Genomic DNA, 25,738 nt, shown 5'->3' with positions numbered 1-25,738 from the left:
TAACCACAAAGGAGTCTTTTATATGCTAATTATGTCCTCTCAACCCTGCTCTCATGCATATATAATTTAAAACAAAAATAAGCCTTTTATCTTGTTGGAATATTGTATATGATATTCTCAGTGTATGTCATGTCCAATTAGAACTGTAAGGCAATATGCTATTCTTAACACCACTTTGCTTAGTCACCTACATCTGCTAAGTTACCATAGGAAGCCCTACTGAATTCAGTACCATCAGGACTTCGGGTGAACATTTTAGAAATTGACACCATCACATTCTGTTATGATTGCCCCTTTTGCTGTTTATACACCTCAACCTGGATTGTAAACCACATGAGGGGAAGGATGGTATCTAGTTTAAGAAGCACACTGAGCACACTGACTTGTTAGAAAACAAGGAGAGAGTAGAAAATTCAGCTAGTCCCAAGATTTCTGGCAGTGGGAAAGGTCACAACATTGGCTAGTATTCTCCTAAAGGGGAAAAAGGGAGGTACCAGGAAATGAGGTTATAGTTATCATCAGAAAGCATAAGAGAATTAAACATCTCTGGTCTTCCCTTTTATAGATATATCTCCAATATATATGTAGTTGCATATGTACCTAATTAATTATGATGAAATAGACATAAAATTTATTATCTTAAACATTTTTAAGTGTACAGTTTAGCGGTATTACATACATTCACATTGTTGTGCAACCGTTATCATCATTTATCTCTAAAACTCTTTTCATCTTGCAAAACTGAAACTTTGTACCAATTACACAATAAATCTCCATTCCCTCCTCCCCCCGACCCCCAGAACCTAGAAATTACCATTTTCTGTCTGGATGAATTTGAGCACTCAAGGTAACTCATAAAAATGGAATCAAGTATTTGTTTCTTTGGGACTGGCTTATTTCACTTAACAACGTTCTCAAGGTTTATCCATGTTTTAGCATGTGTCAAAATTTCCTTTTTTAAGGCTGAATACTAGTCTACTGAATGTATGTATCACATTTTGTTTATCAGTTTTACTGTCACTGAACACTTGGGTTGTTTTCACCATCTGACTATTGTGAGTAATGGTGCTATGAACATGGGTATAAAAACATCTCTTCACAAAGGTGTTTTCCATTCTTTTGAGTATAGATCCTGAAGTAGAATTGCTGGATCATATGGTAATTCTAATTTTAATTTTTTGAGGAAGCACCATACTATTTTCCATAGTTACTGCACCACTTTACATTCTCACTGAGCAAAAGCATTCCAATTTCTCCACACCTTCGCAAGCACTTGGTTTTTTTTTGGGGGGGGGGTGTTGATAGCAGTCACTCTAATCAGTGTGAGGTACCATCTCGTGTGGATTTGATTTGTATTTCGCTAATGATTGGTGATGTTGAGCATCTCCTCATGTGCTTGTTAGCCATTTGTATAGCTTTTTGGAGAAGTATCTATTCAAGTCTTTTGCCCATTGTTATACTGGGTTCTTTGGGGATTTTTGGTTTTGGGCTGTCGTCCTTTATACATTCTAAATATTAACCCCTTGTGAGATACATGATTTGCAAATATTTTCTCCCATTCCCTTTTCACTCTATTGATCATGCCCTTTAATGCACACTAGTATTATGTAGTACGCACACTATGTTATGTAGTCCAATTTATCTATTTTTTGTTGTTGCTGCCTGTGTTTTAGTGTCATAGCCACGAAATCATTGACACATCTGATGTCATAAAGACTTTTCCCTATGTTTTCTTCTAAGGGCTTTATAGTTTTAACTCTTCATGTGTAGGTTTTTGATCCATTTTAATTCATTTTTGTATATGATGTAAGGGAAAGGTCCAACTTCATTCTTTTGGTAGGTGTCTTGCCAGTTATCCCAACACCATTTGTTGAAAAGACTGTCATTTCCCCATTTAATGGTCTTGGTACCCTTGTGAAAAATCATTTGGCCATAAGTGCAAAAGTGTAATTTGGACTCTTTATTCTATTCCATTTGTCTGTATATCTGTTTGTATGCCAATACTGCACTCTTAAATAGAGTGGCTTTGTAGTAAGTTTTGAAATCAGGAGGTAATGAGACATCTGACTTTGTTCTTCCTTTTGAAGACTGTTTTGTTATTCGGGGTCCCTTGAGATTCCATATGAATTTTAGGATGTTTTTCCCTGATTCTTCAAAATAAACTGTTGAGATTTTGATAGGATTTTGATTGTATTGGGTCAGTAGGTCACTTTGGGTAGTATGGACTTTTTAACAGTATTGTCTTTCAATTTCAAATATATCTTTAAGGCTGCGAACAAGAACCATTTCAAAAAAGCCCACTTATTTGGATGAAAAGAACTGTAAGCAATTTATTCTAGGCACCCAAATGTCAACCCCCAAGCAGTTGATGAGGGAGTGAGGATTGGAGTTGTTTGTCAATTCAAAAATTGAAACACACCAGTAGAGTTCACTAATCTGGTGGAGGAGAAACAACAAAAAATTAAGTACAGCTTTGTTATTATTAAATTCCTATATATACTAGATTTTATTTGTGTGTTTTTTATTCTACTTCTATTGATCTGTGTCTATGGTGACATGGCACTGTATTGCATTTTTAATTATTGTAATTTTATAATTTGGTTTAATGTTCATTGAGCCAATTATCTATGTATTGTTCTTTTCTCATAAATAATAAGTCTTGCTCATTATTTTCTCAAGAAAGCTTTATGAAATGTTTATCAAATTTTAAAAAATTTTTTTAAATTTAAAAAAGTTCTGATGAGAATTTTCATTTAAATTTTATTACATATGTGAATTAATTTGAAGGTACTTGATATCTTCATAATAATGAATCGTCAACATCCCAGAATGAGGTACACCTTTCCACTTATTCAAGATTTATCTAAGAAAAGTTTTATTAATTTTTTATGTACTCGTTAAATTTGATCTACTATATATGATATGTATTACATAAGTTGGATTAGGCATTGGATTTTGAATGTTATAAAATATAATTTCTGTATTTTATCAATCAGGGATCAACCAGGAACACAGAAGGCACTCCATGTAATTCAGATGCCAAAAGTTTAGTATAGGAATCATGGGCTTATGCAACTCTTAGAAAACCAGAGGAAACAAAGGTCAGGGAGTTCAAAAGTAAAGATTTCAGTTTGTAACACCACAGCAGGTAATTCTCAAGAATTCTTGAGAAAGCAGTGTAAATCTCATGTGTGCTCATTTGTCAGTCTGCAACTGCCTCCAGAGAATAATGGCCTTTCCTTCTCATGCCCAATAAATCTCATGTCAGGGCTTCTTATTGGCAAATTCTATCTGTGGCGTCTTCTCTGCAATAAAAGGGTAGAAAAGTAATGTCAAGAGAACAACTATCTAGTCCAATTTAAGAAGATCAGTATTATTGCAATGAACATATAATTTCTTTTAATGTGATAAAATTATATTAATAGGTTTTCTAGTATTAAGCCATATTTGAAAAAAATTCCCTACCTCATTTTGGTGTATTTGGTAATATACTATCAACTTAAAAAGATTTTATTTAGTTGGGCTTTTTGTATTATATTTATGAAAGATTTCTGCAGTTATATCATATTATGTTATCTTTTTGTGATTTTGTTACCAAGATTACATTTGCATTAGAAAATGAATTGAGAAGATTTCTATCTTTTCCTGTATTCTGAAAGAATTTAAATTTATCACATGGGAATTACCTATTGCTTGATAATTAGAAATAACTCACAAAAACTTCTGGGCCTGATACCTCTATTACTCGTTTCCCCCTTTCCCCCCACCTCAATTCCATGAGTAAATATTGATCTGTGCTCTTCTTCTCAATTTAACCAATATTATAATAGAAAACTTTTCAAAGCTGAAGAAACATGTACATTTGCAATGGAAATAGTTCAATAACTGAATCAGGCTAAATTAATTAAAAGATACTAATACCTAGACATATTAGGATAAATATTTTAAATTTCAAAGACAAAACAAAATATTCTACAACATAGCAGCCCATTAACACAGATTGCCTGTAAAGGAGTAAAAATCAGATTGGTCCTGGGCTTTATTATAACACTGAAAAAGAAAACAATGTATCCTACTTTTGAGAGAATCTTCTATTACTCACAAGTTCTAAACTCAGCTAAACTGTCCTATACATATGAAGTCAACAGAAAGGCATTCTCATATACGCAAGGGGTCAGAAAATATACCATCTAAATATTCTTAATGAAAACATTTTTAAAGATGTGTCCTTGTCCAATGGGAAATGCATAAAAATAAACAATAAAAGGGAGAAGAAATTATAGTGAAAAAATTGAAATGAGCATCAATGGCAGTTCAACACTGAGTTAAAGTTAAATATTTGTTGGAATTATTGATGCAAACCTGGTGCAAATGTCAAAACATTCTTAAGAGATGTTTAATAAAGGGGTGTCTGGGTGGCTCAGTTGGTTAAGTGTCTGACTTCAGCTCAGGCCATGATCTCACGGTTTGTGAGTGTGAGTTCGAGCTCTGGGTCAGGCTCTGTGCTGACAGCTGACAGCTGGGAACTTGGATCCTGCTTCGAATTCTGTCTCCCTTGTTCTCTGCCCCCCCCCCCCCTCATGCTGTCTCCTTCTCTCTCTCTCAAAAATAAACATAAAAAAAAGAGATGTCCAATACAAAATATTTTCCAAGATTAAGGGTAAACATTAATGGGATTTAAAATAGGGTAAGAAAGATTTTTTTAAAAAGATTTGTAATAGTTGTGTGAGCTTGGATAGGAAACAATTTGTTTTTGTAGTCACTGTTGGTAAAATAATAAATCTAACCATTTCATAAGACAATTTGGTAACACATTCTAAAACTTTTCTAAATCATATGACCCAATATGTCTACAATTAGAAATTTGTTCTAAGGAACAAGGAGATAACATGAAAAGACATATTGTCTTTACACTCTTGTTTATAATATATAATATATAGATCTATCATCTCCTCTCCCATGCTTTGTTCTCCATATTTGTTTTCTAAATGCTGATTTTATTTTCTGCACTGTTGCTTCTTTTCTTATGAAGATTATTTGAAATCCCATTGGATTTTTAATTTTTTAAATGTCCTCTTTTCTAATTCAACTAGTTTGAAATTTTGTCCTTTTTAAATTACCTCCCTTTGTGTTAATTTATATACTTGCTCTCTTCTGTCATTTTATAGAGATCACATTCTCCTGAATTTTAGTTAAAATACATATGAGATGTCATTTTTTAAAATGTGGCTACACTTGCCCTATAACCAATGGAAATCTCTTGAACATTATGACAGGTGAATGGCACCCTTCCTTGGATTCTAGTGCTATTGCTGAGATTAGCCATTCTTGCATCTCAAAAGGAAGATGTTAAAAGAAGAGTTAGCCAACTGTGTTCCTGGTGCTGTGCCAGCAGGAAGTTCCCTTTGAATGGTGCTGCAAACATAATAGCAGTGTGCTGACTCCAGCAACAATGTAAAAAACAGGTGAGAAGGATTTTCACATCTTAGGCAAGGGATCTACATATGAGGATATAAAAATATTCTGGGGAGAAAAGATAATGAGGGTCCAAACTATACTTATTTCAAAGGAATTGAGAAGAGAGGCTCAATCTGAGAAATATTTAATTGGTACTAATAGCAACATGGTGGCTTATTCATATGGGAATTGAAAGAGAGAAAGGACAGAATAGAGAATTATTCAGAAATATCTACCTTGGATGACTGGCTTAAAGATGAACTCCTAATTGAGACAGGAAATAAAGGAGGAAAATGAGACTTCTGGAGTTGAGACAATAATTTGAGTTTGGAACTTACTTAGTTTGGGACATTTATATGAAAAATAGGTGGAAATGCCAAGTAGACAATCTAAAATATGGAACTAGATCTCAGGTTTTTGGAGGTGGAGATAAGGATTTGAGCATTATTAATAGACTGTAGTTAAAACAAAACCAACCAACCAAACAAACAAAAAAAACAAAAATAAAATCTCTGAATCAAATTCCCCTGGAAGAAGGTAAACAAGGAGAAAAATTTTAAAAAAACAGAGCATCAATATCTAAGGAATGTTTAGAAGAAAATCTAATGAAGGGGGTAGGAGGGAACAATTTAATAATTAGAAAAAGAACCCAAAGAATATGGTGTCACAAAAGTCAAATAAGGAAATAAAAATTTTTTGTTGAACTATCTTATTTAGAGAAAAGAAAGAATGGTTAAAAAGTCAAAAGGACCCAAGCCAAGACTGGCCATGAGAGATGGTGATTCTGTCATTAGCAATCTCATAGAGACCCCTATCATATGGACTATACTAGAATGTTGTAGTGGATTGAAGAGTAACAAAAAGATGACGAAACTTGGTTGACAAAGAAAAAGGAGGGCATATCTTTTAAATATGTATTAAACAGTTCTCTCTCTTTTTTCTCCTTAGTTCTATGTAAATTTTTACAAATATATAACTTAAGAAAAGTGCACAAATTATAAGCGTATATTCAATGAATATTCACAAAGTGAATATGGAACCACAAATAGAACTAACACACAGATCAAAAAACAAACTACCAGAATCTCAAGGGCCTCTTTTGTGTACCCTTCATTTCTCTACCCATCTCCCATCTTCTCCAAGCATAACTATTCTCTTAAATTTTTTTTTCAATGTTTATTTATTTTTTGGAAATAAATAATTTGGAAAGAGACAGAGCATGAACGGGGGAGGGGCAGAGAGAGAGGGAGACACAGAATCGGAAACAGGCTCCAGGCTCTGAGCCATCAGCCCAGAGCCTGACGCGGGGCTCGAACTCCCGGACCGCGAGATCGTGACCTGGCTGAAGTCGGACGCTTAACCGACTGCGCCACCCGGGCGCCCCGCTATTCTCTTGACATCTAACACTGTAGGTCTGCTTTGTTGTCTCTGTACCTGTCTTTTAAAATAAAATGTAACTAACATATTTCAATAGTTTAGGATAGTTATTATGAGCACAAAGTACAGGATGAGGCTGTAGCCTTATTGGCCTCCATATCCACAAAGCCTGGTAGGTGCTACAAAATTAACGGAATGAAAGAATACATCTTCAAAATCAATTGCCACACTACTAACCTTTCTACTACCCAAATGTTATTAGGACATTCTCAGGGCCATTGCAATTGTTTTGGACTGAAATCATTCTCTTACCACAATGTACGAAAAAAAAAAAAATGGTGGAATATAGCAAGAAAAATGCTTTATCAAATAATTAAAACTATTCATTTATATCCAGTTGAGAAATCTCTTTTAGCTTGCCTTCAGTATCTGAATCATATTCTGTTCATTATTTCTAGCACTGCTCAGGACTGCCTCCTAAGAACCTTTTGGAATAGTCAGTTCTGCAACTCATTAGCAAAAATCCCTGACTCACTTCTCTACTTCAGGCTCTTTTATAGCTTTAATAAATGTAGCTGTTGTTATTAATAGCAAGATCCTTAAGAACAGGGACTTATTTTATTCCTTAAATCATAAAGATTTATCCTAAGATCATATAGCTCTATCTATAGCTCCAAAGATTTATACATTTTTATTGTAAAATCTATTCATTTGTAGGAAAAAACAGCTGAGTGGAAATGTGATTAAAAAGCAACTGTCATTGATTTTGTATGGCTCTGTTAATTGCCTGCCATTCCTTCCACATATTCTCTATTTAATTTGATCTGATACCATTAAAATATTAACCTCAGGGAAACTTACAGGGATTCAAACATTTAAGATTAAAACCATAAGTTAAAGCTGCTTCTTTGCCCGTACTCTCCACGCTTGTTCCTAACAAAAGCAAAGATTAAATGGAATCCTTTCTTACATTTGCAGAGTGCCTTGAACTCACTTTGCCTGAACAATATGTCCATTATGACAAAGCACTAAGATTGCTTTTATGAATAAGTATAGAGATACAATTTTTTTCTTTTTGTTCAAAAAAGAATTCAAATCCTTTCTTTTTTTTGGAATAGCTAGGTTGTATTGTCACATCAAAAGCTCACGTGTGAACATAAGGGTCTCTGTTATCAAAAACAAAGCAAAATATTGTTATATAAAGTATAATTTTTGTTATAGTGAGCTATAGGGAGAAAAAAATAAAATTTGAAACATCCCACCCCTTTCAGAAGAAGAGATTTTTTGAATTGTAAATATTTTATGTGAAAGAATACCAATTGGTAGTCCTAGATATTCTAGAATATTTATTAACTAGCCCCTATCTACTTTAATTTACATAGAAAACACAGATTCTATAAGTGATTATTGAAGCAAGTGCAAAAGCACAAAAGTGAAGAAATATAAAAGGGAAAACGGCAGAAAAAGCAATTTGGTTGTTTCAGAAAGTGTGGGCTCAGGATAACTACTGATTTACCCAAAAAATTAGCTTTAACCTTCTTGGTAGGGGTGGAAAAAATATAAGTTGCAGAATTTTTTTTTAAATAACAAGAATCACACTAGTTAGAAAAAATTCTTCCTGCATTAAAGTCAAAAAAAGTTAATTTTGTAGATCTCCTTATTGAACATACAGAACAAAACAATAGTTATTTTTTAAAACAGATTTTATAAAAGTTTCCGAAATATTGAGGGCATTATGGAAGTTTATATTATAATATATAAGCTGTGGTGCTTTCAAGGCAAATGTAAACTTTATTAATTGGTTTTTCATGTCAAATTTTAAACTACCAACATTTCATATCTTTAATCATCTTTCCATTCTTGAAATGTTTTTTAAAAAGCAAAAATTCAAAGGTAAGAGGAGTGAAGAAGGGAAGAAGCAAGGAATTGACATCATTATTTATTGAAAAATTCATTTTTGTTGACTACAGTATCCTTGTTATTTTTTGGTTACCTTTCCTTGTATTTATGATGCATGAAGCTATGAATAACCTAGAAAATTATTCTAAATGCTTCAGAATATGGCAGCAACGACAGGACCCGTATTTCCGATTCAGTCTCCTAGTTTTTCCACCGAACAGCTTCTTCGTTTCTTCAAATATGTGGTTTTATAGTATATAATAATTTCACATGTTTATATCAGCACAGTGAGCATTTAATACTTACAACATGGGCAAAATACTAGATGTTTCTTTCTGGGGAAATAGGGACCTATGTCTAATCATTCAACTGACCTTTTTTAAAAAAAACTGCTTTATACATTAATTTTAAAATTACTTCTGTGAGAAAAATATTTTATCAGTGAAAGTAGGTATACAGATAGATGGCAATGTTTTCTTCCTCATAATGTTTATTTCCTTGTGGTCCTGCTGTTTCGTCACACATTTTCTACACTTTTCACTTTCATCCCAAGCTGCTAAAACAGAATCTGAGAATACAAAATTCTCCAAGTGCAAAACATTGCAGAATAAGAAATGGTACTTACAAACTACCTAGGGTGCTGCAAACTTCTGGCAATTAATTTCAATTAAGTTATTTACAAGGTGCGCCACTACTAACTTGTGCCCAGATGTTGCAGTTGGCAAAATGTGATGGCCACCAATGTAGTCAATTTCAGTAACAATCACTCATTGATGGAATTTTCACACCGAATTCACAGCACCTTCGTAACATTAGAACATGATGTCATCACCCTTTGCCTCATCATAACCGTAAAAATGCCAATACGAGTTGCAACAAATTACTGCAGGCAATTGCTGAGTTCTAGAGATGTTGTAGTGAACACCTGGGCTGGCTCAGAATCTAGCAGCTTTCAAAGCTTCGTTACCAGATGTTTGTGGAACAACTTATGCGTGTTATGGAAAACATACACTTTTTTTTTCATTTGCATGAACGATTACCAGGTCTTTGGAAGTGGTGGAAACACATGTTTCAAGAAAAAAAAAGGTTAGTAATAAGATTTTATTAGGGAAATATTTTTTATTAAAATCAGCATGGTTAGTATTTAACATTGTGAATTAAATCTGTGTAATCATGTTTATACCCAATTATTTGTTTATATAATAAAATACATCTTCACAAATTAGGTAAGTGGTGCAGGGGATTATACCTTTCTTGGGTGAAGAAACAAGAACTTAGGAAAGTTTTATTAATATTAAAATAAAAAATCAGCTATGTAAGTGCCTGATTTTGTTGATTAATTTTGAATATTTTTAGACTAATATTCATTTAATAATTATGTCTTCCTTTCCTTAAATATCCGACATCTTCCTGGAAAAAGACAGAGACTGTTTAAGATTGTCTGTATGTTTATCTTGCCATTCATTTAATATAATATTGACTCTCAGTATAATTTTAGAAAAAAATTGCACTTTGTAATTCAAATAAAAATATTTTTAGAAAAGCACATATCTATGTCATTTCAAACTATATTCTCCAACCATAATGAGAATATGAGTAGGAAGAAAGCCATTACTAATTTTTTTCATGGATTTATTTCTTCAGGGATTATTTTTAATTCAAGGAAATTAAAATGATAATTTTTAATTTTTTAACAATTGAAATATTAGTCCTATTAAAATAAACAGGTCTCCCCTTTATTAAAGTTAAACCATTGTTCCCATTGTAATTCACTGCATTTTTTATATGGACCACATTTTCTTTCCTCTGGGCAACTGCAAGTAGTTGTTAAAACTATTAACAGCTGTCTGGTAGCTGTTAGATTCTCAGTGATTTCATTTAGTTCAAAAGAACTCTAAATTTATCCAGGTGTTAAATATATTAAGTCCTGAGTAAAATCAAAGGATATTCTATTAAGGATGCCTTTTAGGATTTGATGAATACTTTATGTTCATAATGGCCAAAGGATAAAAATATATATTTCTGCTATTTACTAAATGAACAGGTAAGTGACTGTTAAAAAAAAAAAAAAGAAAGAAAAAAGAAAAAAAACAAAGAAAGAAAGAAAGAAAAAAACTCTGTCTTGTTTAAGAAGCAAATATTTCAACACCTCTACTGAGAAATGAGAATTACACATACCATTAAAACAGACCTGTTCACTATCAGGGCATAAACTGAATGAAGTGCCAGAAGCAAACACACATTAATAAGCTGGATAGTAATGAAAAACCTCTTTGCAGCTTTAACACTTAGAAGATGGACACACATCACTCGTTGCACTGCTGTGAAGTTCATGGTGGTCCTGGGGTGCTGCCCTGATGACTTAGTTTGCCTTTCCTTCTTACATGTCCAGGAATCCCTCCACATCTCTGGGGAGTCATTATAAGCTACGGGCTGGTGCTGCATGCAGGCGCCTCACGGGCATCTCTGGGGAGGCGCAGACCAGAGATATACTGAGAGTCACTGTGGAGCCCACATTTTCTCATTCCTTGTTTGTTATAAGACTTGGGCCCAAGGGGGTATGAAAGAATGCCACATGAATATAGTCCCCTATGTTTTGTTAAGAAAATGTAAATGTCTCACTGTTGCATTTTTAACCCGAAATGATCCTGAAAGTTTAATCTTGACCCAAAGGCAAACTAACAGAGTACCTCTTAGTGCCTATGTTAAAAATGAGCTGCAATTTGTTTTTAGTCCTTGGGACATTTTTACACTCCCATTAAATAAAAGAAATAATCACAAAGGAAATTAAACCACAAAGAAAATATGTTACAGCTATGTTTAGCATCTGACCTAAATATATAAAACAAAGGAAATACATGGTTGCGGTTAAGACTTGGTCTTTAACCAGTCTGTTGCATCTACAGCGCACAGTAACATGGTAACAATATGTCAGAGAGATTCTGAAGCTCAAAACAACATATTTGGAAGAAGAGTGAAGTATCCCACTGTTTCTTCATTTGAAGTAAAACTTCCAGTTTTAGAAGCGTCAGCAATGTTGAGAAGGTCAGAATTGGTGAGTTGGGGATATTTACTAATCATATTTCCTCCATATGCAAAGATTGCCAACAATGCCAAAAGTTGAACATCCACCATCACCCGTGTCGGTAGAGCGTGAAGGTCTAGCCTCCACCAGCAATCTGGTCAAAACGATTCCCATCCAACTCCCCACCCCCCTTATATTTCCCAAAGAAAAGAACAGTTAAAGGAGTTCAGTCAGTGCTGGCCCCCAGTATGTCTTTCAGTTGTCCGATGGCTTATTATATGTTCGAAGTAACACACCCCATTTCTCCTCTGCTCCATCTGATGTCCCTAAACACATGTATCAGTGAAAACATGCCAGCAAGAGCAGCACTCAAAATCTTTGCTTTATACCTGAAGGGTAGTTCTGACATCACTCAGTCTGAGACCCAGGCTTTCACCACTGCATGACTCTGTCATTTTGAATCGAACCTTCAGGACTTCAGCCATTCTAAAAATTTAGTCGGGTTCAACTTGCAAGTAGTTATATACATATTAGATCATATGACAAAATAGGAATTATTCATTGACAATTAAGTTCTTCATATTATGAAAAGATTAATACAACATTTTTATTATTCCCCGGAGGCATTGCACAGTAGGTATGATATTTATACAACGTTGCTCCACAGATTAGTATATTGGATCATTAAAAATCAGCTGTGTTCCAAATAATCTAAGCCAATCAGGGAGTTAAAGATCCTCCTCATGCCTGGGGAGTGGTTAAAAGAAATCCGCTAGAGTAGCAAGACATGCTCCTATCTAAGACAGCACATTGGGTCTACTCCAAGGAGCTATGGGAAGAAGTGGAGTTCTGCTATCCTCTTGGCATGAATCTTACAGAAATTTATAAATGTGTCTCAAGAAGTTTGTTTTTGTTAGAAGAATATTTGATAACATCTTACGTTTTCTTCACTCTTTGCAAAGATATTTTCTACATTTTCTCACTTAATTGCATTTCAGCTTTCCCCACGAAGTTCAGATGACCTGACTATTTGGGGGGGATTTGGTATCAGAAACAACCAGGAAATTTACAAGTGGAATAGAGGAAAGAAAAAGCGAGTTCTTTGTTGAAGTACTTACTTCTATCACGATTAAATTTAAAGAACTTACTTCTATAATGATTACATTTGGCCCTTATTTGAAGGTGCCCTTACAAACTGCATCAAAGCAAACAGGAGTCTATCAGTGTAACACAAAGTGTCTACGGAGGTGGAGAGTTAGCCTACCTAGAAATAAGCCATCATGCCCTAGCATGATTGGAAGCTGCCTCACCGGGGCAGCCTTTAGCATCCGCGCCAAAACCTTCACTCAACAGCTGTTGAAGTCCTGAGAGACAACCCACAGAGCGGCTCCAGGACAAAATTAGACTTGGGAGTTTCCTGTCCCTTAATTAAATTTCAATTGCTTTCTGCAGTGACAGGGCTCCAATTAGACGACCAGTTCAAAGAAAATCTAATGTAGTTACCTGTGGCTATCTCATGAGCTTTAATGCAGCCCAGGGTTTGGAGCATTCGATCTTAAGTGAGCCTGCTCTATCTGTCTTAACAGTGACAAATTTAATTTGTGTAAATCATGAAGCCCCGAGGGAAAGTTGCTTTCTTTTGTTGAGCTTTTCCCCTAAGTGTTCTAATCCACATATATGAATCACACATAAATACAGTTCTTGGGGAGACTATTTCCCTTTGTGCAACATGAAGTGTACTTCCCACAAAAGCCACCCACAAAAGTTGGGTCTAAGATTTTCACACACTCCAACAACTACTAACACCAAATAATGCTGGCATGTTATAAGCATTTCCTGTATACTTAGTGTTCTCAAATAGTAATGAAGATCCCAGAAAAGAATAGTAATGCATTTTGTGATCATCTTCAAGAGGTCCTCATGACATTCTCAATGTCTCAAACCTCAAAGCCGAATACATAATGATTTCTTCAAAATGTCACTTAAAATTTGTTCCTCTTTCCTTCTACTTGAAATTAGTATGGACCATCCATTTTCAGTCAGCATTTTCAAAAAGGATCAACTGAAACTTGAACAGGCAAAAGGAAAAATGTTTCCACTTCTACCAGACTTAAAAGAAGTTGGGCATCTTTTCATATTTTTCTTATTAGCATTGTAATATAAAACATCTGTAATAATTTAGTAAATTAAATACATTAAAACAACAAATAAAAGAAGCTGTAATGAATAAAATACAGAAGACCCCATGCGGCTGCCTGTTCTTTTCTTGACAAGCAGCAGAGTCAAGTAGCTGGAGCCACGAGTAACTGTTGGCAGGAAATAGACCCACGAACAGGATTGAGAGCTGCTGTGCGCTAATATGAAAACCAGCTTTTATTTATTTCATCACCTTTGTAACAGAATGTTATATTCTGCCATTTCTCTCCAATTTTCTTACCCTCTGTGGAAACTGCAGCCTCATAACTTCTTTTTCCTGTATTGTTCTTGTCTGATTCCATTTTCTCTTACCTGCCAGTGCTCCTTTCTGTCTATTGTCAGAACTACCACCCGTATCCAAACTGTTATTTCCTACAGGTTTTGAAACAGTTTTGAGCTCCTATCTTCCTCCTCAAGTTGAACCATTATATGGTAGTCAAGTACCTTTTCTCAAATAACTCAAGTAACTCTCAGACAGGAACTTAGAGTGACAGAAAACTGCTTAATGGAAAAAAAAAATCTAAATTCTCTGACCATAGTGCTTATGGCCCTCTATCATCCGGGCCCTCTGAAACTATCCATTTTCATTTGTATAATTCCACCAATAGTCCAATAGTCTCTTAGCTTCATGCAGGCCTGTTTCTACTACATCCCTAGTTTATATGCACATATCCGTGGCTCACAGCTCTTTGCCTTTGTATATATTCATCTCCCAAGAATAAATGATTTGTACATTTCTTTCATCGTGGCAATCCACATCCAGGGAATATCATCAAGGGTGAGGCAGGCAACATACTCATGGTAGAGTAAAGAATGCAATAAAATACTGAGTGGTCCAGAGTATGGCTCAATGGGAAGAGCAGGTCCCACAAAAAAGGCATTACAATTTAAGTTATTTTTTTAAAGTACTACTCAAGAAAACATAAGTAAACCTGATTTGACCTGTGGACCATAAATGTGCAGCCTTTGAGGTATAACCACTATCTTCCTGTAAGATCTATTAAAAATTGGCCTTCAGAAAGTCTTACTGAAAGTTTTCATCCTTTTTCTTATTTTCTATTTCCTCAGAAATTTACATGCAGTTTGGCTTACATTGCTATACATTTGCTTATGCTGTCTATTTTGTTCATATATAGATATATTATTTTCTCAATTATTCAGGAAACCTATTTGGGGAGAGTAGAGGTCATGTGTTTTGATTCTTTCATCCTCATGTTCTAGAGACAACTCTCCCTCCCACTTGTATATAAAACATGCTTATTGAGCATAAAAACAAATTGATAAATCAATATATTACCGAGGTAGGATCTTTTGAAAAATTGTCTCTCTTACATGTAGCATTTTCTCTAATTTCTTAGAAAGAAACAAATAGGAAAATAAGAGAAAGGGGACTATGAGGTTTAGAGTGATATGAAGAGAAGCAAACTGGTTTTTTGGTAAAGTTTCTTAGTGCTAATACATCCACCGTCAAGAAAGTTAAGTCACATACCAAAATAGCACTGGATTAGGAATTCTCATTTTATAACCTTGGCCAAATAATTTAATATTCTAGGGAATGTTTCCTTACCTATAAAATGGTATATTTGTGGCAGGGGGTGTGGACAAAGTGGGGGAGTAGCTTTTCTGATGGGCACATTTTGGAATATCTGCTTAGTCTACAACCATACCCTTAACTAACTCCTACTCTACCCCAAGCTACAGGGATATACTCCCCAAAACCATTGTAGACCATGCATTCATTTCTGGCCCATGGCTGATTGGACTATGAGTTGGCATCAATCAATGTCTCTTCCCCAAGGCTTAGTAACTGTGGTGGAGAGAAAGTTTCAGTATATAATGTTGTTGAGCATATTTAATGTCATGGCACGTAAACCTGGGCCATATTCTACCTTACCGACCAGGATACAGAGGAAGCAGGATTAGAAAATATAGAGAAATTAAATGGAGACAAGAAGTAAGTGATACAACCTGCCTGGATTCATGGCACCCTTTCTATTTATTATCAGTTCCAGTTACTCTCCTTTTCGGTTACGAGCAACAAACAGTCTAACCTTCCATATTTTTCTCTGCCCTAAAGTTCTGTGGAGCTATACATGTAAGTTTTCCCACCTGTAAAATAGAGGCTGTGAGTAGAAAAGCAGTTAACAGAGTAGTTCATTTTAGTGGGACTTTCAAAACCAAGTAGTCAGCCAAAACTGTCTGCAAGAGCTACATTTCCTGGGATAGAGGCAAAATTTGTCATAATGACACATATCTTACTTTCCACCTGAGGTGATGATATGGAATTCAGAAAAAAAATAACCTAAAAATCCATGAGGATTACTAAGGTAATATCTAAAAGCAGTCTTAAGTTTCCCAAATATAAGAACCATATGGATTTAAAGCACCTTATGCATTTTGTTTCTTTTTACATATGTAAGAAACCTGAGGAGAGACTCGAGCATGTTATACATAATTGTCATAAAATTACCCATAATGCTTTCAACTTTATACAAAATAATCCTTATTGAGTAGTTTTAAAGTTACTGTTTGATCTATCAAGTAGACTCAATAAAGAAAATAATTCAAAAGACTATGATAAGTACGGCACTCTTACACATTGAGCTGAAAGAGTGTCAATTTCAGTATTCTTGCAATTTTTAGCTGGTGGCTTCACTCCACATACGCTTCTGCGTAAGTAAATACAGTAGAATTCTGCTTTAGGGAGAAGGCTATTAACATAGAGGCTGGTTTACTACAGATCAGTGCCCTTAGAAACATAACTACAGATGAGAAAAACCTAATATGAAAGAATTGTTCCCAAAAGCAGATGTTTGTAGTAACGTCCCTAATAAGAGCACCTCTTTAGAATAGCACCTCTTTATTGTAGCTTAAAACTCTTTTATTTCTCAGAAAGACCACAAGGAGGAGGAAGAGAAGGGGGAGGAAGAAAGAGAAGAGAGAAGAGAAAAAGAGAAAAGAAGTGGAAAAGAAGAGGGAAAGAAAGCTCACCTTCATTTACCTCTGTTCACACTCAAACTTCTTGATAGTAACCAACCCTGATGTTGTCACTGACTCCTCTCCTTTCCACTTGTGAATCCATTGCAATCTGGCTTCTCCCTCCTTCATTCAGAAAATTGTCTTGTGATGGCCTCCAAAGGCCCTGGGGCTGCAAAATTTAACAGGCACTGGTCAATTATTATTGCAACAAATTTTTCCTAGAATTCAAAATATTTACCAAACTCCAGTTGAAATGCCTGCCTTTCTTTATGTAGTGGTTACTTCATCACCTTCTATCTCTATTTGCTCTATTTCCTTCCCCCTCCTTGGCTTCTTTTTTCTACATTAGGTCCTTTCACGCCCTGGTTTTCCTCTAAGAGTCTGTCCTTGCTCATGTCTGTTCTCTGTATACTCCTCATGGCACACTCATCCATTCCTGTAATACCAGGTACCATGTATTTATGACTCGACTTTTTATCTTCAGCACAGACCATTTTCTTGAACTCCAGATTTGTGTTTCTAGGCTCCTACCAGACACGTTTAGTAGATATATCACCAACACCTTAAACTTATTCAATATTAAATCCCCTTTATGTTCTTTCCAATTCTCCACTTGGTTTGATTTTAGTGTCCAAGTCAGAAGCTTTAGGATCACTTCCTCTTTGTTACTCACTTACCCAGTAGGTCATTAAGTCTGAGTCTATGGATATCTCTGGAATCCACTCCATGACCACAATTTCTGTCTTTCTTCAGACTCTCATCATTTCTAACCTATCCTGTTGCACTAGCCTCCGACTAGACCTCCCTGCCTACAGGCTTTCCCACCTTCCTTTCCTCCTGATTCTGTATTCTACACTATTGCTTCTAGTACCTAAAGTACAAAACTAATCAGGACACTTCTCTGATTAACACCTTTCAATGACTTTTCACCCCTATCAGCTCCTTTCCTTGATAAACATAAAAGGTCCTTGACAGTCTGGCTTCTCCCCTTTATGATTGTGTCTCCCTACTTTCCCTAACTCACTGCCTCTGGTTCAGTCTTAACTGTCTTTTTGCAGTTTCCCAAACATGCCAGGCTATTTCACATCTCCAAGGTTTTGGAGAGTCTGATGCATTTGCCTGAAATGCTCTTCCCCTCTCAGGCACCTGGCAAATTCCTGTTCGGTATTTGAAAATTCCATGAACATCACCCCCACCCCCACCCCCACCCCACATACATGTGCATCTTCCTATTACTTTTTTCATCCATAAGCATGGAGGTGTACCTCTCTATTAGCATTTTTCTCACTGTGTCATAGTTTATAACATGGGGGGGGGGGTCTCCATGAACCCTTGAGGTCCCTGAGAAATGTCTTTATTTCAGTTTAAACTATGCCTGGCGTGTAATACATGCTGAATGCATGTTGGTTGAATGAATAATAAATAAATACAGACAGTATTAGAACAGCTAGTTGAAAGTGTTTGGTATTCCTTTCCTGCACCATTTGGACAATAGGTAATATTACGCAATAATTTTCTTAAATCTCTTAAAAGCTGAGTTTCAGAGAAGCAGAGAACTGCACAGTAAAGCAAACATTTAAGAACCAGATTCATTAATAACAAAAGAAATGGTTACTTAACTCAAGACAAGTATATGAACTAAAAGAAACTTTTGCCTATTGCTACTAACTGATGAAATAAGAGCAATTAGGTTTGGCTTTCTCATTGTTAATTCTTCCACATGAAATATTTGGAAAATAGTATCCAATCTTACAGCCTGTGGGGTCAATTCTGCCCAGCGAACAAAACATGGACGTGTGCGTCACCATCTACCTTGCAAAATCCTCTAGCAGGCTTGCATCTACATGCACGTCTCTGATTTTATAAGATCCTGTACGTGACAACAAACACATCAACAGTGTGTCTAGACTACCAGGTCGTATTCAGAAACTTATGACTTCAACAGGGGTGGAGATTGTGGGGGAACAGAGCCTAGATCGAGTGAACTTCTAAATAGAATAGGTATTTGTGTGTTCAGGAGAAAAGGGAACAAGGAAAGAAGCATGTTAACAAAAGAATGACTTGTCATAATTCTGGGAACCTTTGGAGCAAAGAATTATGAACTTAAATAGTCCAATACCTGGATAATTGTAATGCCGGATATAACTTTTCAGGAAGAAGAGTTCTACTAATTCTGGATGGGAATGGGGTGAAGAATAATAGTCAAAAGTGCAGATTAAGATCAGTTTGCAAAGACATTTCCATTTAAATGAAACTTCCTTCTTTGGATGATAGGTGATATCAGATTGAAAAAGCAGTGACAAGTTGGAAGAATAGTTCTCTCAATAGGAAATAAAAGTAAAGGAACCTCCATGAGCCACAGGCCTGGTCAAAGCTTTACCTCTTAAACACTTTGAACCCTATCTTTCCCCTTTTTATCTGTAATAGTTGCTCATATGTCCACTAATAATTTTGCTCTTTACTTGGGGAGACTTGCTCTTCTTGTTTGAAGTGACTTTGCCAAGCCCAGAAACCGGAAGCACTAGACACAATACAGCCAAATTCTACTAAACTGCAAGTCAAACTTGAACACCAAATGCATGGAAAACAAGAAATAGACTAGCATTAACTGTGTGTTATTTTTTAATCTTCTTAGCATAGCTATAAAAAAAATTATCCCATTAATATTTCACCTACATCTTTAAATTACCAGTTGTGAGTACAAATAATAAATAGTAAGCTGTCATTAATTTATATTCCATTAATTTGGAATTTATAATGAAAAAAAAAAGCCTTTGACCTTTGATCAGACACAGGTTCATCCAACTCAGGTCTCTGTCTCTGGCAAGAGTAGTAAGAGGATATCTGATGGGGAATTGTGTGGTTAAACTGCCTAATTTCAAACTAAAGTATTTAGAGCCATACTCCCCAATTCTCCATTTTCCTTTAATTAATGTTAATTTTGTTATGCAATAATTCTTTAACCCATTAATGTATGTAGTCTCCATTCTCTTCTGGAGGTAATGAATTCCAAGTTTCCTGTCCTTCATCTAAAGTATGTTTTTCTTTTAAATTCCTAACGAATTTTATGGGGACATTCCCCCTTTTAATAGGATGATTATATGTTTTTAATAGGATTCATGATTTTAGAAACTTAAATGTTTTTGACACTTAATCATCATTTTCCAGCTGTAGATTCTTAAACTTTTTCTGCTTCTTTGGATCATTTATGCCATACACTTGACTTTATCTAGCTTCTTGGGTTAAAACATGTAATTATGGTTTAGTACAGAAGATATCCATTGTTATGAACTTTTTTAGCTTGTTTTGATTGTGGTTGCATATTGGGCTGCTGTCACCTGATTTCTCCAGTCGTGGTTTTCAAGGACTTCAGGCTTCTTGTTTGCTTCATTTTTTTAAAATGAAAATCTTGCTTTTTGTTAAAAATCCCCAAAAATATATAAAAGAAAATAAAAATCACCTGAATATTTTCCTTGCAAAGATAATTGCTGTCAACATTCTTGTGGATATTTTTTCTGTGCTTGTATTCATATACATTATTATCCTAAAAAAAAAAAAAATATATATATATATATATATATATATATATATATATATATATCCATGATTCTGAACCTGGGAAGAGTCTATATGAAGGCCAGAGGTGGGGGGGGGTTGGGGGGAAGCTGTTGATTCAGGGCCATTTGCAGATCTTTCTCAAAGTAAACATGGCTCTCTACCTTACTCAAACATGACTTCTACAAAAGCAAATCTAATTTTTTGAGAGAAGACAAAGAAGAATCAATGAAAAATCCACTTCTCTCATTTTACCCATCTCTCCGTTCAAGAATCCCTGCTATGATGCTATTTTGTAAACTTTTCTTTTCCTCATTTCCTTGATATGGTAAATATTTTTCTTTACTAATGACTATATATATCAACTCTTCAGCCCAAGAAAGATGCCTACAACATATTTAAATTAAAAAAGAAAAAACAAACATCAGAACAGAGGGTTCAATATGCTGTCATTTGTGTTAATTATATATTTATATTTATATAAAACCTCCTGAAAAGCCATACGTCCATCTGTTAATAGGATTCATCTCTGGACCTTTTGGCTTTGGGGGCATTTTCACTCTTGAGTTTGAAATATAGACCAACTATAATTTTGAAAGTAGTCTCCTTTTGCTTGACTTTTCTCTTTTTAAAACACTGTAAATAATGCTGCTTTGAATATTAATGTATCCGACTCTTAATGCTCTTGTTTGTCCTTAGAATTCCCACTAAGGAATAGGTATAGGGAATGCCTCTAAAAATATATGGAATTGGGCACCTAGGTGGCTCAGAAGGTTAAGCATCCAACTTTGGCCCAGGTCATGATCTCATGGTTCTTGAGTTTGAGCCCCACATCGAGATGTCTGCTGTTAGCACAGAGCCCACTTCAGATCCTCTGTCTCCCTTTCTCCCTGTCCCTCCCCCCCCTTACCCACACACATGCATGCACGATTTCTCTCAAAAATAATAAATAAAAAATAAATAAAAATTTGTGGAATCTATTGTCAGATTGCTGTCTGAAAAAAAGACCAGATCAACTTGTTTCCACCAACGATCATGTCCATTTTCTCACAACTTCATCAACACTGGATATTTGAATTCTTTTAATCTTTGCAAATCTAATATGTGAAAAATATTGTTTAAGTTTGCATTTCTTTGGTTACTAATGAAGGAGAATGTGTATTCACCCATTTGTTAATCATATATATATTTCTTCTTTGGTGAATTGCCTGTTTAGGGTCTTTGGTTACCTTTCTATTGGAGTATATATATATATAATATATATACATATATATATACATATATATAATATATATACATATATATACATATATATATTAAATGGAGTATATATATATATTTAATGTTTATTTATTTTTGACAGAGAAATAGACACACAGAATGAGAGCAGGGGAGGGGGAGAGAGGGAGACACAGAATCTGAAGCAGGCTTCAGGCTCTGACCTGTCAGCACAGATACTGATGCGGGGTTGAACTCCCAAACTGTGAGATCCATGACCTGAGCCAAAGTAGGACGCCTAACTAACTGAGCCACCCAGGTGCCCCTGGAGTATATATATTTTTATTAATTTGCTAATATTTCTTGTATCTTAGGTATCTTAGTTATACTAACATGAAACTTATGTGAAGTTTACCATTAGTCTGTATAGGTTTTCTTTTGATTATAGAAACTTATAATGCTTACCTACTTATCTATTTATCCTTTCTTTTATGATTGTTGACATCCCTGACTCAAAATTATAAAGCAGTTTACCTCTATTAATATTATCATTTCTGATATGTGCTTAAATCTTTAATCCATCTAGCATAAATGTAAGTATTCCTGTTTCCCTTTTAAGTAAACATTACTCTGCAACATTTTTATCTTAATTTCTGAATATTCAACAGAGTCCAAACAGGCATTACATTAGTACTGAAACAAGCCATTTGCATTTACTATTCTTATTCATTTAATGCTATTAAAATATGGTGTTTTACCTCATTTCTTTAACACTTTTTCCTCTTCTTTTGATTGCCAATTGTAGGCAAGTTCTATTAATTATACACACAATATGTATCTTTTTTAAAAATATAAAGGTATTGATTTATTCTGTTTTCATATACTTTACATGGTTGTAGGGACTGTCTAATTATTTCAAAAGTTATTTAAACTACAGCATAAACCACATCCTTGTCTCCATAGTGCCTGACACATTGACACGTTGCAAGTCCTTGATAAAGATTTTGGAATTGGCTAACAAACCAAACCGAATGTTTTTATTATAGCAAAGAAATGGCACTATAATCTCCCAAAGAATGTGATGTTTTTACTGTGATGTTCACCATGAGGTTGTTAACCATTTATTTATTCACTTTCCCATGATACCGGTAAGCAAGTTATTCAACATCCTGGGCTTTCCAATCTCCATTTATCATAAGTTCGAGTCCCTTTTACTAACCCCTTCACAAGACTGTTGGAAGACGAACAAGTGAAAGATTGTGAAAGTACTTTAAAAGAAAATAACTTTTTACATGAAAAATGCTGTCATATAAACAAATAGCGGTGGCCATGGATGGTCTGTTGCTGTTATAAAAACAAATAAAAGCATGATAGACCATCAACATGTTTCCAACTGGTCAATATAGGTTTGTGATTTTGATTCTGAAATGAAAATGAATTCCCCACACAAAAATTCATGAAGACAGGTATCACCTGTCCTGCCAGACCACAGCGACGAGGAGATTGATTGCAGGTTAGGTATTTCCTGTGGGCTCAGCTGTATCTATGATTATAAGCGGTGAGTATTCATTATTCAGAGTTGATGTGTGTTGATGACACAGTCTGCACTCTGCGGCTTGCCTCCAAGGCCTTCCATGTTACAGCCAAGCCATGATAGGAAGAACTGCATTATGTAATAATGACCTACCTCACCTCCTTCTTACATAATATTTCACACTCTCATGGTGCTCTGTAGTCATGTGGCAATTATTCCTCGCAGAGTTTTGAGGAAGAAGGGAGGTTGCGTTACCACACGGGAGCCAGAGCAAAATGTGCCATACTAATTTTTCATTAGAGGAGCTAATTGACACAAGTCTGATTTGGCAACATTGAAGATACATGCTTCACAAGTACTGCCTCAACCATAAAATTAGTGTCAGAACTCAGGGTTATCCACAAATATTTATTTACAAACTATGTGACTACAACCATGGTGAATGCAAGATGCACTAGTTTTCCCTGAAGAAGCTCACAGTCTGACTTAGGGAAAGTGAAGGCTTGAACTCAAAGGTAACCATCCAGTATGCCTCCATGTGTAACTCAGGACACCGAAGAAGCCACAGGGTTAGAGCCAAACTCAGGCACCCCAGGCTCATTCACATTCTCGAGTGATACAGGAGCTTGGGATTCCTGGATTCCCTCTTAGGGAAAGGATTAAAGCTGTTTCTCAATAGGCATTGCTATTGGATTTAGGGGTAGTATAATTCTTTGTGGCACAACAGTGGCAGAGGGAAGGGGAACCCTCAGCAAGAAAACTGTAAGAGTCTCCACACTTTTCCAATGCCTCTGGGCTGAGTGGATACATTTCCAAACGCCCCTTTGAGGGTAGGTCCAATCCCAGTGAGAACCATTGTACTGTGGGACACTCCAAGAATGTACTTTGTCTCATTAGCTCATCTTTGCTGTGTAGATCCACAGGGAGTCACAGAAAGCAAAATTCCATTTGTTTTGGAGTGGCTGTGATCATCCATGCTTCTGGCTTTCAAGGCAGGTCATTCCATTTTTTTGAGACAACTCCCTGTTAGATTCTTAAGATGAGGCTCGGAATTCTGGTCAAATATGTGGATTGAACTCTTGCACACCATAACCAAACTTCATGAAAAGCACAATAGACAATAAAAGGATGAAAAGTTCATAAGGACCAAGAAAACAGGAGAGGAGACAACATTGGATACAAAGTAGAAGCTTAATCCAACCTCTCCCTACTCAAAACCCTGTCAGTGGCCTCCATAGACTTAGAGTCTATGGTCCTTGCCATGGCTGCAAGTCCCTGCAACAATACGGTCACCACTACTGGTCTCCAAATCACTAGTCTCTGACATCACTTCCTTTCCTACGTACTGTCCTCCTTGCTGTTCCTTACAAAGGCGGACCTCCTGCTCCTACTTCAGGTGCTTTACATTTGAATGTCTCTGTGCTTGGAGCCCATTTCCCCTAGATGTCTGCATATCTCCTTCCCTAACTTTCTTCAGGTTGCTGTTTAATGTTACCTTAAGGGAAGGATCTCCTCTGCATAGTTCATGTAAAAGTAGCACTCTTGTCACACACTCCCTCACCCTAATATACTTTTCTCCATAGCATTTAGTACCATTAGACATTTTTAAAATGTTTTTATTATCTATCTCCTCCCCTAGAACATAAGCTCTGAGAGGGCAAGGGCAAAATGATGTCAATGAATTGTCAGTTAGTGGGTCAAGGACTGTCAATACATTTTTTTTTTCAAAACTGGAAAGCAAGTATATGAGAGGTAACTGATTTAATAGAGAAGAGAAAGTGGAAATCTAGTGCAGAGCCTTGAAAAGTCTCAGGAGTTGGAGGGCACCAGATGCCACAGAGGAAGTGGGTAGATGGTAGATTTGAAAAATAAGCCTGGGTGGCTCAGTTGGTTAAGCGTCTCCTGATTTTGGCTCAGGACTTGATCTCATGGTTTGTGAGATTGAGCCCTGTGTTAGTCTCTGAGTTGACAGCACAGAGCCTGCTTGGGATTCTCTCTCTCTCTCTCTCTCTCTCTCTCTCTCTCTCTCTTTCTGCCCCTCTCTTGCTCACGCTGCCTGTCTCAAAACAAATAAACTTAAAATAAAAGAAAAAAAGAAAAAGAAAAAGAAGAAGGTGGATCAGTTGAAATTTCTGTAAGAGAAATTAAATCCCTAATCTCCTCTCCAACTTCATTTGACCAGGTGATTAGCTTTCTTCAAGTGTGTAGAAACACTAGAAGTTTAGTCTTTGGAGAAATTTAACAGAGACTCAGGATAAGAGGAGCCAGGTAGTGGTCAGGGATGAGGCACCATATTTAAAATAGGAGATGTAAGTGAAAGCTTATATTGTGAGCAGTGAGAGACTTCTGCTCCCCAGCCCTACACACACAGAGACTTCATAGTGTGCTCTTTGGTAGATCGTTTTTATATTTGAACATATCGCCAAATATATATTTGAAGAAAGCTCCAGCATGACAGAGACCAAAGCAAAGACAAAAAGAAATTCATAGGGAATAGC

General features: G+C 35.7%; 1 long non-coding RNA gene across 3 annotated transcripts in view; it reads left to right on the top strand.

The window, feature by feature from the left end:
* The window catches only part of LOC109501506, a 32,023-nt gene extending 15,033 nt beyond the window's left edge, over window positions 1–16,990 (top strand). For 2 of the 3 annotated variants that reach the window (XR_006600617.1, XR_006600616.1), the window contains 4 exons: window positions 5,277–5,465; window positions 9,777–9,819; window positions 11,640–11,788; window positions 16,847–16,990. This is a non-coding gene — a long non-coding RNA (uncharacterized LOC109501506). The remainder of the gene's footprint in view (window positions 1–5,276; window positions 5,466–9,776; window positions 9,820–11,639; window positions 11,789–16,846) is intronic. The other variant, XR_002159615.3, reaches the window with a different exon arrangement.
* Window positions 16,991–25,738: the final 8,748 nt, after the last annotated feature.

The sequence above is a fragment of the Felis catus genome, chromosome B4 (genome assembly GCF_018350175.1).
Source record: "Felis catus isolate Fca126 chromosome B4, F.catus_Fca126_mat1.0, whole genome shotgun sequence".
Taxonomy (NCBI): Eukaryota; Metazoa; Chordata; class Mammalia; order Carnivora; family Felidae; genus Felis; species Felis catus.
Note: the sequence above shows the minus strand (reverse complement) of the source record. Positions and strands in the feature narration are given on the sequence as shown.